The 14377-nt window shown below is 42.7% G+C and overlaps 1 long non-coding RNA gene across 3 annotated transcripts in view; it reads right to left on the bottom strand.

Annotated features, from left to right (window-relative positions):
- The window catches only part of LOC143159123 (uncharacterized), a 510504-nt gene extending 507112 nt beyond the window's left edge, over positions 1 to 3392 (bottom strand). For all 3 annotated transcript variants that reach the window (XR_012995119.1, XR_012995120.1, XR_012995118.1), the window contains exon 1: positions 3348 to 3392. This is a non-coding gene — a long non-coding RNA (uncharacterized LOC143159123). The remainder of the gene's footprint in view (positions 1 to 3347) is intronic.
- Between the last annotated feature and the right edge of the window lie 10985 nt (positions 3393 to 14377).

The following is a 14377-nucleotide window of genomic DNA, read 5'->3' on the forward strand; positions in this document are numbered from 1 at the left end:
TGAGAGTTTAATTCTATTACATACTGGGGAAACAGATTCAGCGTCATTTGTGAGGTCTCTTCTCTCGATACCCGAATGAACTCTCATTAATCAAAAAACCACTAACACTCACCAAAAGGGAATTAATGCTCTCTTCAGTCTGAGACAAAATTATGTCCATTCTGACAGCATTTTTTTATCATTTCTGTGTGACTATCCCAGTCAAACAGCCAAAATATGGCATTGATTTTGTTAAGTTAGTTACCAGAAAACAGAACCTAAATACTAAATACCGTAAATGAAAGAAATTTTTTCTAGGGATGGAATTTCACTGGCACTGCCAGTGTTGCATTAACTGCAGGATCTCAAGACAACCCTGGAGATAACATGACCTTCTCCAAACTTCCAATCAGCCTGGTAAGCATACATTAAAAGTTCAAGCTTTGCTTACACTGAACATACCAATGTTTGTAGTTTGATAAGGACCATTTCCTACCTAACTCTGTTAACTGCCTACCCATCAACTCCTCATTGTTTTGCCAAGTTTTAAAAGTTTTTCTCCTTTAAACACATCCATAATGAAGAACAGGAAACAACAAAATTCTCTGAATATTGTCTCAGGGAAGCCTTTTTTTTACTAGACATAAAATTGAGATTATTGTATAAGCAGTTTCAAGTGGGACAGCTTGCTCAACAAAACTCTTAAATCTAAGGAAATGACACTTTGCATTAAGAAGAGAAATATTACCTTGGTCTTCAATAAAACAGCAGAAAGCAGTAGCAGTTTAGAGATCAGAGCAGGTAACCAGTGTAGCCTCCAGACCAGAACAGCAGGTTTGACATGATATTCAGGTAAATAGCCAGAACAGCAATTAACAGTTAACAGGCCACTTAAATTAAGAGCTTTCCTTGAGAAAACAGCCTCAGACCTTCAGAGACTCTAGGAACTGGCAGTTCAAGCAGGAAGTAAAGTGGCAAAAAATCGAAGTGTATGGGGAATTTCCTCAACAGACCTTTTACCCACAGAATGTACCAACCCAGAAATGCCTGGCCTAAGTGTAGATGTAGGGGAATGTAGCTGCAGAGAGGAAGGAATAAAGAGAGGAAAGGAAACAAGAGATTTTGAGCAATGACCTTCTGAGAAATGAAAACATAATTTTCTTCGCTGATGTCTTCAGAGCCAGAATTTTGCATTGTTTAACACTTTGCGCTAACCTGTGCTTTGTAACTTTGTCATGCAACTTGCCGCCACAACACCTAGTAATGCAAGACAGCCACCGAGGGTTTGTAGACAGACATGGATCTTGTGCAACAGCTATCACTTGCGGGCCACTCTGACACTCCCTTAGTGCAGCATGTGCTCCCACAGATCCAGCAAAGAGACAGTCACACTGGAGAATCAAACCCGCAGTCCTTGTGCAAGCACACCCAGCAGTGGCACCGATATGCATCTCCACATTTGTGTTTTCCTCATTGTTTCAATGCACCACCACCATGTTGATATGAACACGGGCTTCTCAACATCACAACAATAAACAACTGTAGAACCTGCTGCCTTGGGAAGGGGCATGGATAACCATGAAAAGCAGATGGCTCAAACTCCCGAGTCCCAACACCCTTCTTCATTTACAGTGCCTCATAACTCTACAATATCAAGCATTTTTCTTTCATTCATGAATTTGACCTCCACAAACTTTTTAAGTCAAGCAGTTCAAAGAGAAATAAAGATGTATCTTTTCTACCTCTCTCAATCTCACATAGCTCAATGTACTCTGAATTTGGGACATGTGGGAGCACAGCCCCAGAAATATACGTAGATTCAGCACTGTGTCAGAAAAAACCTGGAACCGGCCAACTGTCTTCCTAGCCCCTACGCCCTGCTACCACAGTAGACATTTTGCTGGTCCTTCTGCTCCCAGCCTCTATCCTGACAAAATAGCCTGCAAAACCCTAGAAGCAATACATGCATGTTGCCACCTCCCCAACACTCTGATAGGGGGATGAGTGCAGTGCAGCAGGACACACAGCCCATGTGTTCGTACCAGAAAACCAGGGGGAGGCCACTGCCTGTTAGCCAGATCCAGGAGGCCAGAGGTGCCAAATTAGTTTTACAGCTTTCTAGCACTGAGATGTGTCTGGGGCCAGGGGACTTTTTGATGGACACATGGGAGCAACACTTGCAGTCTGTGTGAAAGGGTCATTTCCACATTTCACAGCAGTGGCCTATGGGGGGCCAAGTGTCGGATCAGCAGTCTGGGGGCTGCTGCTTGGCAGGGGGAGGGACCCAGGTGCCTTTCTGGCTGTTTCATAGGGCCCACTGGAGGGGGGGGGGGGGGCAGTTCTGAGGAACACCAAGAGCAGCTAAACCCCTTGCTTGGTTGAGGGAGGTTGGGAGCAAGAGGGTTTTGGGGGCGAAAAGAGTTTAGGAGTGAGGGTGTTTTGGCGCAAGGAAGATTGGGGGTGATGCTGTTTGGGGGTGAAGCTGTTTGGAAGCAAGGGCATTTGGGAGTGAGGGAGACTGGAACAAAAGCATTGGGGGCAAAGATGCTTGGGAGCAACAGCTTTTGGAAGCAAGGACCCATGAACGTGAGGGCGTTTGAGGCTAAGGGCACTTGGGGACAAAAGCATTTAGGGGTAAGAGCATTTGCAGGGGAAAAGCATTTGGGGGAGAGGGCATTTGGGGACAAGGGCATTTGGCGGCTAGAGCGTTTGGGTGTGAGGGTGTTTTGGGGAGAGGGTCTCAGTGCTCTTGCCAGCTCCCGACTGCCTCCTCTGGTCCCCACGCTCGCTCTGCGATGCGGCTCTCGGACACCCGGAGCAGGAGCCGCATCTAGCAACCCCCTCTTCCCCCCACCCCTCCGACACCCATTTCGGAGCCTCTCGCTCCCCAGGAGCAGAGCCTCGCGAACGGGTAGGGGCAGCGGCAGAGTGCCCAATCACCGGGCCGAGCAGAGCCCCCCCATCACCGGGCCGGGCAGCTGTCTGCGCCCGGCTGGGCACCGCGGCAACGGGCGGGCGGGGGGCGCGGCGGGGCCGGCCGCGGGGGCGGAGCCGCCAGTCAGCGCCGGGCGCCGTGACCCCGGGGTGGGGAGGCGGCACCGCGGCCGCGGGGACAGGGACAGGCTGCCCCTGCCCGGCGCAGCGAGGGGGGCGCGGCGAGCCTGGGGGCAGCGCGGCGGAGTGCACACCCCGTCCCCCCTCCCCCACCCCCCCCGACCCACACAGAGACACACACACACACACACACACACACGGCACGGCACGGCACGGCACGGCACCGGGCGGGGGGAGCCGGCTCGGCCCCCGCCCCACCGCCCGCCCGGGGAGGGCTGGGGCGCCGGTCCGGCCGCCGCAAGCTCCGCACTTACCCGGGCCGCGGCGAGGTGTCGGCGGGCGGGCTCCGACAAGCCGCTACTGCGGGGGGCCGGGGGGAGCCAGTTGGGTTTGGGGGGGGGTCCGTAATCCAACAGTCTTTGGGCTGCCAAATGTAAACACTCCGCCATGATTTCTTTGTTTAGATAATTGAACCTGCCTCCCTCTCCCTCGCCGACTCTCGCTCGCTTTTATTTATTTATTTCCCCCCCCTCCCGTCATCATCATCATCATCATTATGGCTTGTGTGGGGTGTTTTTTTTTTTAAAGGGTTGTTATTTAGTAGCTGCATTTAACAACTGCTGGTTTTACAAATATTTATGTATATATATATATTTATGTATAAATATATACATATGGGGGTCGATGGGAGGCATTCAAGAGGAGGAAGCCGTTCCCGCTGGTCTGGGGGTTGCGTCTTTTCCTCCTCGCTGCAGCCAAGGCTCCCACTGCCGGGGGCCGGCGTGCGGCGGGGCCGGGGCTGCCGGCGTCGGCGGGAGGCCGCGGCCGGGGCAGCGGCTGGCCGGCGGCAGGGAGGGCGGCGCGCCTCCCCGCAGCACCGCGCTCGCCCGGCGCTCTCCTGGAAAAGGCAGGGTTTTCCAAACGCATCACCCGCTCCAGCGGGAGGGTAGCAGCGTGCTGTGGGGGAGACAGATGGAAACTTCCAGATTTAAGTTTCTTCACTGCATTTCCTGAAAATTCAAGCTCGACGTGAAAGCAAGCTTGTTATTATCTATTATTATTATTACGTGGGAGTTCCCTCCAGGAAATAGCTACAGTTTTGTTACAGGAAATTTACAGGAAGTGTTAACATGACTGAAAAATGTTTCACTTGCATTCCTACTTTGGCAGCAAGTTTCTCCATTTGGAAATACCAGAGTATTTCCTATGTTTCACTTGCATTCCTACTTTGGCAGCAAGTTTCTCCATTTGGAAATATCAGAGTATTTCCTATGTCAGTACTACCTGAAAAAGACTTCAATGCACTTCATCAATGTCCGTAAATCCCTTTTCATAGACCTGATCCCATCAGACCACAACTTCCCAGGACTCTCGTGGCAGTACCCTGGGAGGACGCAAGACGCTGAGTTGTGGTGCCAAGAACGTCAGCCACCTGGGAAGGACCTGATGCCCCACATCTTCCATGGGGCATTCAAGGAGTTTTAGCCACCATGTCACTCAGGAATTGTGTCAAAGACTCCAGAAATTCTCCCTGGCTTGTATTTGTTACTTTTTGTATTAAGGAAGAGCACTGCCTCCCTCTCTCTCCTGACTGCTTGCTTAACCATTGTTCATTTCGAGGAGGTCTTCAAATGCTGTGAAATGTACAGCATTTCAAGAGTTATCTTTGCTGCTGATGTGTAGAAAGCAATACCACAAAGACAATTTAAAAAATCATTGTATAGAAAAATAAGGTGATTTACTTACACTGTTATACAGTGAAGATAAAATGCTTAGTGACAGCATGCCAATCATCAGACAAGTTCCAAATACATTTTCCCCTGAGACTGTTAGTACGATAATGATCGCCATTCCTATAGCCAACTGCCTCTGCTTTGAAAATAAACCAACGATTTGTGCGTTATTGTACCTTAACTCTCGTATCTGCCTTTGGCAGAGGTCCTTCTTCTGCAAAGGCACCACCAGTTTGGACCCCCAAACCTCCACTAAGTCCCACTAATCCCTCGTAAAGCCATTGTTAGTTCTTGGGATGCGGCGCCCTCCTTATGTACAGTGAGCACAGAGAAAAACAACGAAAAAGGAGTATACATATATATTACACTGGCATGGACTCGCTCAGTCAGTAAGAATACAGGGTTGTATTACAAGTTACCATGTCAGAACTGCACAGTTATTTGTAAACTATTTTACAGTAAAATACTGGGAAGTTGATTGAGTGATGGCCATTAGTCAATCAGAGCAGACGAATTCCCATGCAGGCCTTGGAGTTGCTCTGAATAGCTTGGCAACTCTCAGGCCACCCCTTGCAGTTTGACATCACTCCCATATTTCATATACCAAAACAAACACCATCACTTAGTTTTTCACAGTGACCCCAGCCCTGCTGTCCTACTTTTTTCTAGTTCTTTTAAACAGAAGTTTGAGGATATTTCCTAGTTTCTGCTTTCTCCTCTTCCCTCTTAAAGGTTATGCTATTTGCTTATGATTCTATTTTTATTTCTCTGCCAGGATTTCATTGCAATCTCCCCTTTGTGGAATTTATACTTGTGGCCATTTAAATTCATTTCAGGCTAGAACTTGGCATAAAAGTTCGCAGCTTCTCAGCCAGATTTGAATTACTATATTTAATCTATACTCAGCTCTTAGGCTTTTTTTTTTTTTTAAATGAGAGTGAAGATAGAAATAATTTTGTTGTGGTTCCAAATGGTGGCATCAAGCTGCACTGATTTCAGATCTTGTCTTCATTCCACTAGCTTTTCAAAGGGACATGCCAGAGGATTTGAGACATGACTTTAGAAAGGTGTTGCTTTACAATCCTTTAAAAATGAATTATTTCAGCATAAAACTTTGTGAAAATTAGGCATTGTGGATGCACAAGGATATTTTTATTGCATTCTTAGATATGGCTCACTGAACAGTGAAACCAATCTTCATGTGATCTTAAAGAGGGCAAAAGTCTTTGTTAAGCTAGTTTTGCACAAATTTGTTTAATTTGTGTTATTAATTTTTGTGAATATTCAGGCAGTGCTGTGTTGGCCTCTGCAGCTACAAAGAAGAGAGAATGACAAGCAGATTTTTCTTAAACTAGATTATATTAGATAGCTTAAATTTCCTTTCTCTATTCATCAATTTAAAAAACAAATGTAGTACTTCATCTAACGTATTCCATTGTGTAAGTCCAGCTCAGTAATGGCTCAAGAAATGTTTCTACCCAGTCTAACTTTTGTTTGCTTCAGGATTTTTATTATTCAACTCTTTTACTACAGTGCCCAGCACAGTAGAACATGGCAGAGCTACTGGTGATATTAAATACATGTAACTAAGACGACATTTTTTATCGCAGCATATGCATATGTGATAAAGCAGATCCTATGATAGATCCTGTAGTCTTTCAGTAACTGCTGGTTAGAGACAGTGTGTCACCAGTCAGATTGGCCATCATTTTCCAACCTCTTGCTTCTCAGACAGTAATTCACAGCTGTGGAAAGTTATGGAAAATCATACCAGACCAGCATGATAGTATTTCCTCTCACTTTACAGAGCTGTTAATGATTTATTTTATAATTAGCTATCACACTACCATGTAATAAGCACAAGCGTAGAGGACCCCGTAGTGCTGTTGAAAAATGGAATAAATGGCAGTCCCTGTCTCGAGAGCAAGGAGTCCAACATGCAGCAGATTCATGACTGAGTAAATACTGACTGCACCTCTTATCCGTGCAGTCAGCAGTATGTTTATTGCATGCTTTAGAAAAGGTTGGTAGATCTTAAGGAGGGGACTACTTAACTGGCCTGAACGGGGATGTCAGTAGAGGGATGGGTTGTGACATCAGGATCGTAGGAGAAACTGTGCAAAGACCTGTAATAAGAAGATCATACTTGAGTATCTTTATGATCTAGTGTATGTAGTATCTCATTCTGGAAATGGGCACTGTAAAAGGCTATTTTGCAGACAAAGTTTCAAAGAATGTTGCAGGTTTTTAAAACTACAGAAAGAAGCTCAAATAAAGGGAATATGCACATCTTCCTCGCCTCATCTGAGGGTTAAGTATTTATGCTAAAGTAACTAGTTCCTTTGCAAAGCTGTTTTCTATATTAGTTTACCTTCTCTAAGATTGCATTTGAAACGTATGTGTAGAAAAGCACAGTGATGGGTAGACTGGGAGTATTTTAATCAATGCAGTATGACAATGTATCCCCTAGTCATAAAATGGTTGCAATGTGAGAGCTGTGTAATAAGCTGCACCGTTGTACGAGGGAGCAGAAAAAAGATCTTAAAAAACAGTGGTAAAAGTCTGTTGCCTAAAAAGATAACATCCAGATCCTAAAATAAGGTTGAGATTAAATCTGTCAGTCTAAGAGCATGCATCTACTGGACCAAAAAGAAAAGACCCAGGTGCCGAGTTTCTTTTTTGCGAGCAGATCTTTCCGCTGTAAATGTGGGTAAAAGCAATTATGGAAGAAAATATGAAAAATAAAGTTTTCTTTGAGTGCTTTGCACCAAGCTAACAAATTGCTATTGCACAATGGTAACACTGCATTAATTATGTCACTATTTTTCCTTCGTGATAGATTATTGTTAGTAATTCATCACTGTAACATATTAATAGTGGTATTAGTTTTTAAACAGAACAATCATATTAGTAGCATACTTGTCATATTAGTGAAAATTAACAAAATGATGAAAAATTGCTACCAAGGCTTTGGGGCTCTAACTCTGCAAGGAAATCACTTTTTCCCAATCCAGCAGATTTTCAATCAGCATATATTTTCTTGTAAAGATAAAGAGACTGTTTTACACTGTTCTCTGTCCAAAAGCCAGGAGCAATTTTGAAATGTTTATGCCATCCTTTTAATGCCAAATGTGTGTATTCCTTTATGATTCTAATACTGTATGTTCTGCCTTTTAAAAGCCTGAGTGCTGTCATTCACAACCCCCGGCACGAGGCTGTTTGAGGCCATTAACTCCCTTTTTGTTGGGGACTGTGAGTCTGTACTGTCCAGCATACTTCCAGAGTACAATACAACTGCCCTTCTAAAGGATTAAGCTACATCTCCTACAGAGGCACTCATCTGTGAACTTGTCTTACATGCCTCCAACCAGTCAGTTGCATGATGATTTTGTTTGGGGTTTTTTGTTTGTTTGGAAAGCAGATGGCTTCAGGCCTCTGTGAGCATGCTCCTCCCCACTTCTTCATCCTGTCCTTTTATATTTCCAGCATCTTTTTCTCTGGCATGGTACCTCTCACTAATATAGAAAGATGATGTATGCACTTCCCTAAGATCTCTAACAGTAACAACCTGAATTAGGTAACAGAGTTATAGAGTGGGATTTCCTGCTCCCTCCCTCATGAACATCTGGTGCCTCAGAATCAAGAAAAGATAAAACATTGCCCAAACCCTGAGAACCCTGTTTGGAACTGGAGTCACTGGTTTTGCCTGCTGCTTTGTGAAACCAGGAGGCAAATCTCCAACCTCTCATCTGTTTAAAAGCCAGCGAAACACAACATTTTCCCCATTTATGCAACCACTTTGGGTTGGCTGTTTTATAATTTACAAAGAAGTTTCTTTGGCTTACATCTGCTAATTTAATGGAAGACATGAATAGCTTTCCTTTGATTAACAACAGAATGTCACACTGGAAAAATAAGTATTTTTTGCAAGCAATAGGTCACAATGAAATCAAGGGTCAAATTGGACATACCTTTTATTCAATAATCAGTTGAACCCAGTCAGTCAAATGCAAATAAAATGGTAAATTTATTGAGTTTTCAGAATGACCAAAAAGTAGCCTTTATATTCAAGGCTTGTCTCTGTGCAAGATTGCTTCCTCTGAACATGTGATTCACCAGTGAAAGTATTTTGGGGTTTAGACGCACAATCAGAAGGAGGATTCCCAATATCTGTCTAACAATCCTCAGTCTGTTAGTGAAACATCTCTAGACAAAACCACTACTACCATAAGCTGGAACCATCCTAGGGGAGTCAGACAGATGAACGAGACTGCACCAACCACAAATGTGACCCACACATACAATAGGGTTAATAACAATGACCTTATTGCAAAGATTAATTAATGCTTGTAAAAAGCTTTCATTCTCTAAACTGCTACTGTATTAGCCAGGCCACAGCATCTCTGTGAGCAAAAGTATGTGCAACTGTGACACCTAGGCTGTGTTTTGCTGAAAAAAGGTCCTCAGGAAATATCCATACTGACGTTGGGACCAGCTTCATAATGACCCCGAAGTCCATATCCACTGACCACCTGCCCTGAAAGCGTCTCAGCTTCTCCCTTGGCAACAAGTCTGTCTAGGATTGGAAGTGCTGCTTGAGCTCCCAGATCTCAGCTGGGGCTGGCCCCTCTCCCCACCTTTCCCATTCATGTGTATAGAACTCACCTAGGCATGGCACAACTCACACATGGGGCCGCAATGTCAGCCAGTGCCAGTCCCAGGACCCCCTGCTCTGGAGTTCCCTTCTTTGGTACTCAGCTGCTTCTCTGTATTTTTCTTAACAGCAAACAAGCCATGGGGAGAAGCAAGTGGCTTACATGTCCTCCCCCTGATATGTAAACAACAACAGAGAAGTAAAGTTGGTATTTTACTGTCCCTTTCTGAAATTCAATTTTTCAAATAATTCTAAGCTCTTAAGGTGTTGTGCAAAAGACGGCTGCAAGCAGCTGTAGCACTTCAAAATGAAAATCTCCCCAGCAATGTTTATAAAGTTGTGCATGTATTGTGGCACTGATTTTAATACAAAACATTAGATTGACATCCGATCTACACATAACATGCATTTGACTGACATGGGCATTTATTATACATTGATGTGACATATGCCAAGCATAACAACAGCTCTGACTGACAACACAGCGAAAAAGGACTTGTGTTATCCATGTTCGATTCAGAACGTTTCCAACCTTCCCGATTTAGTGGTAATAATTGTGCTACTCATATGAGAAGATATTTTTGGAGTAATACAGCACTGCAAATTGGCCCAAGTGGCACGTAAGTCCACAGCAGAAAGAGCAAGAGGTCTTTTTAGTCTCTAAGCATTTAGAAAAGATAACATAACTAGGGCTCCAGTGAATTGGAGTTGTCAAAATTCACACCTAAGAGAAAGGGGGTGTTGGGCCTGTTGCCAGGAAACAGCATCTGGTATCACATTTCTAAAAGGATGCATGCATATGAATGCAAGTGGGAGCTGCAGCATGATAAATCTATCACAGAAATTGCACCTCCTCATGTCTGCGTTGTGGCACCCGCCCATACAAACTTCCTTGCCCTGATTCCTTAACAATACTTTACTCAACAGCCAGAGACATGTAGGCAGTCATTTGCAGGACTAGTTACAGGTTCATCTTCACGCTGTGGCCAGTGCTACAGACTATGACCAGAGCCAGAAAGCAAGCTTGACTACTCTTTGTAATATTAACTGCTTGCCCAATATTTAACTTGCTCCCTGGCTTAGTTCTGAGGCTACACTTGGACACGGTTTAGGGGATAGCACATGGAAGGAGCCACAAGGTTGTGTGGACAGGACTGCACTAAGCTTGCTTCCTGCCATTCTTCACAGTCCTCCAGCACTGTCCCAGCAGCCTTTTACTTCCAATATTTTCTATGCCCTGATGCCATACTCCATGGTATGGCAACAAACTCTCTCAGTGTTTCAGATACTGTGAACAAAGACACACACACAAAAGAATAATTCTGTTGTTTGGACATGGGGACATCACACAATGCTCAGAGGAGACCCAGGGGCAAGTGCTATGCAGTGTGGTCATGGCCAGCTAATCCGCCTTGCCCATAGGGGCAGAAGACCTATCTGTCCCTGCTTTATTCGGGGGGGGGATAGATACAGACCTAGAAGATGGAAGAGAATAGAAGGGAGTAATACTGGAAGTATTACCCATGATCCAGGGCATTGAAAAAGGTTGGTAGTGGAGATTAGCAATATTCACTCTAACTTTTCCAAGACTGCTGAGTTTCTTTGTAGGACAGAAATGTCCAGAACATATTCTGGTAGAGCCAGGCAAAATCTTTACTGGAAATTCCAGTCCCTGGGCAGGCTCTCCACTCCTAGTGATGGTGTGAGCAGACGACCAAGGACTGTGGGAACATCTGGTGTCCTGACAAGGTTCCCAGGACTGTTTTATGATGTGATGCTGTAATTGTAATAATTAATATTGAACGGACAGTATATTACCGAGTTTTCATAAGTATACAGACACACAAATAACTTGCTAGTTCACCGAATTATGAAACACACTTATTCAAGAAATAAAAACTAAATAACAGGATATTATTCTGGGCACCCATTCTACCAATGACATCAGCACAGCTTTCACAGACTCTGTATACATCCAATGCAGGCCCAACTTAAGAGCTCTTTTTTAGACAGAATTTCTGTTCACTCTCAATATGGGCCGTAATGCAGAAAATGAAGAAATTTTCTTTTTTTTCATTAATTCCCAGCAATATCCATGTTTGTTCTAAAGTTTAAGTGATTTTCCCAACCAGATTCTACTTCTTAGGTATGTAAATTTGTTAAAACTTAAACTACCTGACATCATTTAAATTGAGGCAGAAAAGGAGATTTAGGAACTTACAATGTAAAGGCCCTTTCCTGAAGAAAGAAATAATTTCTTTTTTTAAACACAGTGTTTCTCCCGCTTCCCCACTTAAGAGAATAGCTGTTGTATGGTAAAAGCAGGTCATGAAAAGTTTTCATTGTCCAGTTAGGTGTTAGTCCAGGGTAAAAGGGAGGAAAAGCTGGTTGAGGGAGATATACAATAAGTTAATGTTCCCACAAATTATTTCTTGCCTTGTATTTAAAGGGCCTTTTATTTCAGATGGCCTTTGGCACTGTAACTGTTCTGTGGATAAGTAGTGAATTCATTTTACAGAATGTCAATCCTGTGTCTCTACATGACTGTTATATTCATTTTTAAGTAAGGCCTTGGCATACCACTTTGTTTTATTTATGGCTGTATTACTGATTTTAATTACATTAACCTTGTATATTTGCAATCTTTTAAACTGTGTTTTGTAATAAAGCACCCGGGTACTCTTGGGCAGCAGGCAGTGTACAGGCACATTTTCTGAATAGAGAATTCATCATACATTATGATTATTTACATCATATCTGAAGTTCATCAGAATATTAGGCGCTTTTATGGTCTTATTTATGCTAGTATTAACAGGAATAGTTCTTTCAAGCTAAAGGAGTTTTGAGTGGCGAATCATTGCTTTATGTTAGAATCTGTCAATAGCTGAATAGGACAGTATCGCATTCCAAGCCGGAAGGCATTGCTTTCTATAGGGTCATCACTGCTAATATATAAATTTCATTATAGTAATTACCAGACCAATGCTGGTCTTTTCTAGTTTTCTGCAAGTAAAACCAATCTCTGCCTTATGAATAGCAGTAGTGTTGCTGTTGAAAGTGACAGAAAACTATGCCACAACTTAACAATTTCTTGAACATGGTAAACTGAATACCATTCCTGTCACTTACATGACCGTTCTAGAACAGATGAGCAAGCAAACAATAATTTGGGGCAACAAAATCTAACTAGAAAGATGACTTAAATTTCTGCAGAGATAGGCAAAATAACTTATGTAAATATTTTTGAAAAGAGAAGTTTTAGCTGAAAGTGAAAAGACAGCAGATAATACATTTTTATGGTAAGATTTCAGTTCTTCCCCGCAGCAGTCTGCTCATCTCTTGGCCAAGAAAATCTAGCACAGTATAAATCTAATGCATTCAAAGGGGCTACAGACTCTAATCAATTTTGGTTTAATCTTAGAGTGTTCTCAAGCTAACTTTGCTATAAAGAATAGGTAATATACATTAGGAGAATCCCTTTGGATGTGTTTCTGAGGGCTTATTCTGTTCCCCTGAAGTCAGTTAAGAGCTTTTCGACTGATTTCTGGACATACAAGTTTAAACTGGAACATACAGAAGACTGCTAAATATTTTTTTGCACTTTTAAACTATAGAAGCAAAGTAATTTATTTGCTTGGTACTGCTGTTCAACTGTTTTAGGATTCAGTCCTGTAAGGACCGATTTCTTTGAATGCTATTTTCTGTGTTGCTCATTACTTTCTAGGATCAACTGCCTTACCAGAAGATTCCCTAACACTGATTTGAGAATGCACTTAATATAAAAACCTGAAAGGAAATTTTATCGTAGAATTCACCTCTTCAGTGCAATGCATGGAGCTGTTGTCACATGCCAGTTAATTGTAACAGTTAAATATTCTCTCTTTATTCTGTACATTTACCCACAAGAAACTTCTGCAGATATAGATATCAAAGATCTCATATCAGCTGAAGAGATTTGTTTTCAGTTTAAAATATGCACTGCAAAATAATAGGTGTATTGCGATTATAAGAAATGTCCAATGTTTAGTTTACATAATGCATTTAATAAAATATTTGGAAGTAATTAGTAATTGATACTTTTAAAATATACTGCTTTCTTGCTAATTGTCAGCAATGATCCCTATCACTTACTACTAAGAAGTAGGTCGACTAATTTTTAGTGCATATGAAAATTGCAATTTAGAACTGGGAGCATATCAAGAAGTTATACATTCTTATGGTGAGCAAATACATTTCCTTGTTGGCCTGTTAAATGTAAACAATAGTGGAGTGTAGTTTACATATCTTATTCCACATAGAAGTTTTTATAGCCTGCTGTGATTTTTTTTAATTGTACCTACAATAATATTATTCATCAAGATCCTTTTAATTAATTAGAATAATTCAAATTAATTACGAACATTTTTTTCTTTAAACCAGCCTTTCTTTTGCCTTACATGGCTGTTGCTTTAAATATTCTGAGATTCAAGTTCTGCATGGACAAGCCATATTTCCAGGTCTTTCCTCTGTTTTGTGTTATTTGGGCGGTTTTGTCTAACATGGTTAAGGATGTCAGAAGCAGTATGTACTCAGTCCATTAGTTTGGCAACCGCACAGAAGGCCGCCATTTGAGAGCTGGTCTGTGCCAGGGTCAGTGGAGTTCAGGTGTGCTGCAGAGACAATGTATTCCTGTAGACTGGGGAGGTAAGATTTGTGATGACCTGTTCCATGGCCTGGTGAAAGCAGTAGAAAGCTCCTGCTGCACACCTGCACTCTGTAGGCTGATGTATACAGTGGGAGTAGCGCCATCCTCAAAAGAGACTACTGTTTACCTGCTCTTCACCTAAAGCATTTCCAGCATCTAGGTGTTTCAGGGAAACGGGGCAAAAGGTGTTTCTTGGAGAAGGTAAAAAAACAAGCTTCCAGAGGGTACAGAAGAGCTTCAAATTCCAGAGGGAATTAGATGCTAGGAAGCAAG

Source organism: Aptenodytes patagonicus, chromosome 3 (assembly GCF_965638725.1).
Source record: "Aptenodytes patagonicus chromosome 3, bAptPat1.pri.cur, whole genome shotgun sequence".
Classification (NCBI taxonomy): domain Eukaryota; kingdom Metazoa; phylum Chordata; class Aves; order Sphenisciformes; family Spheniscidae; genus Aptenodytes; species Aptenodytes patagonicus.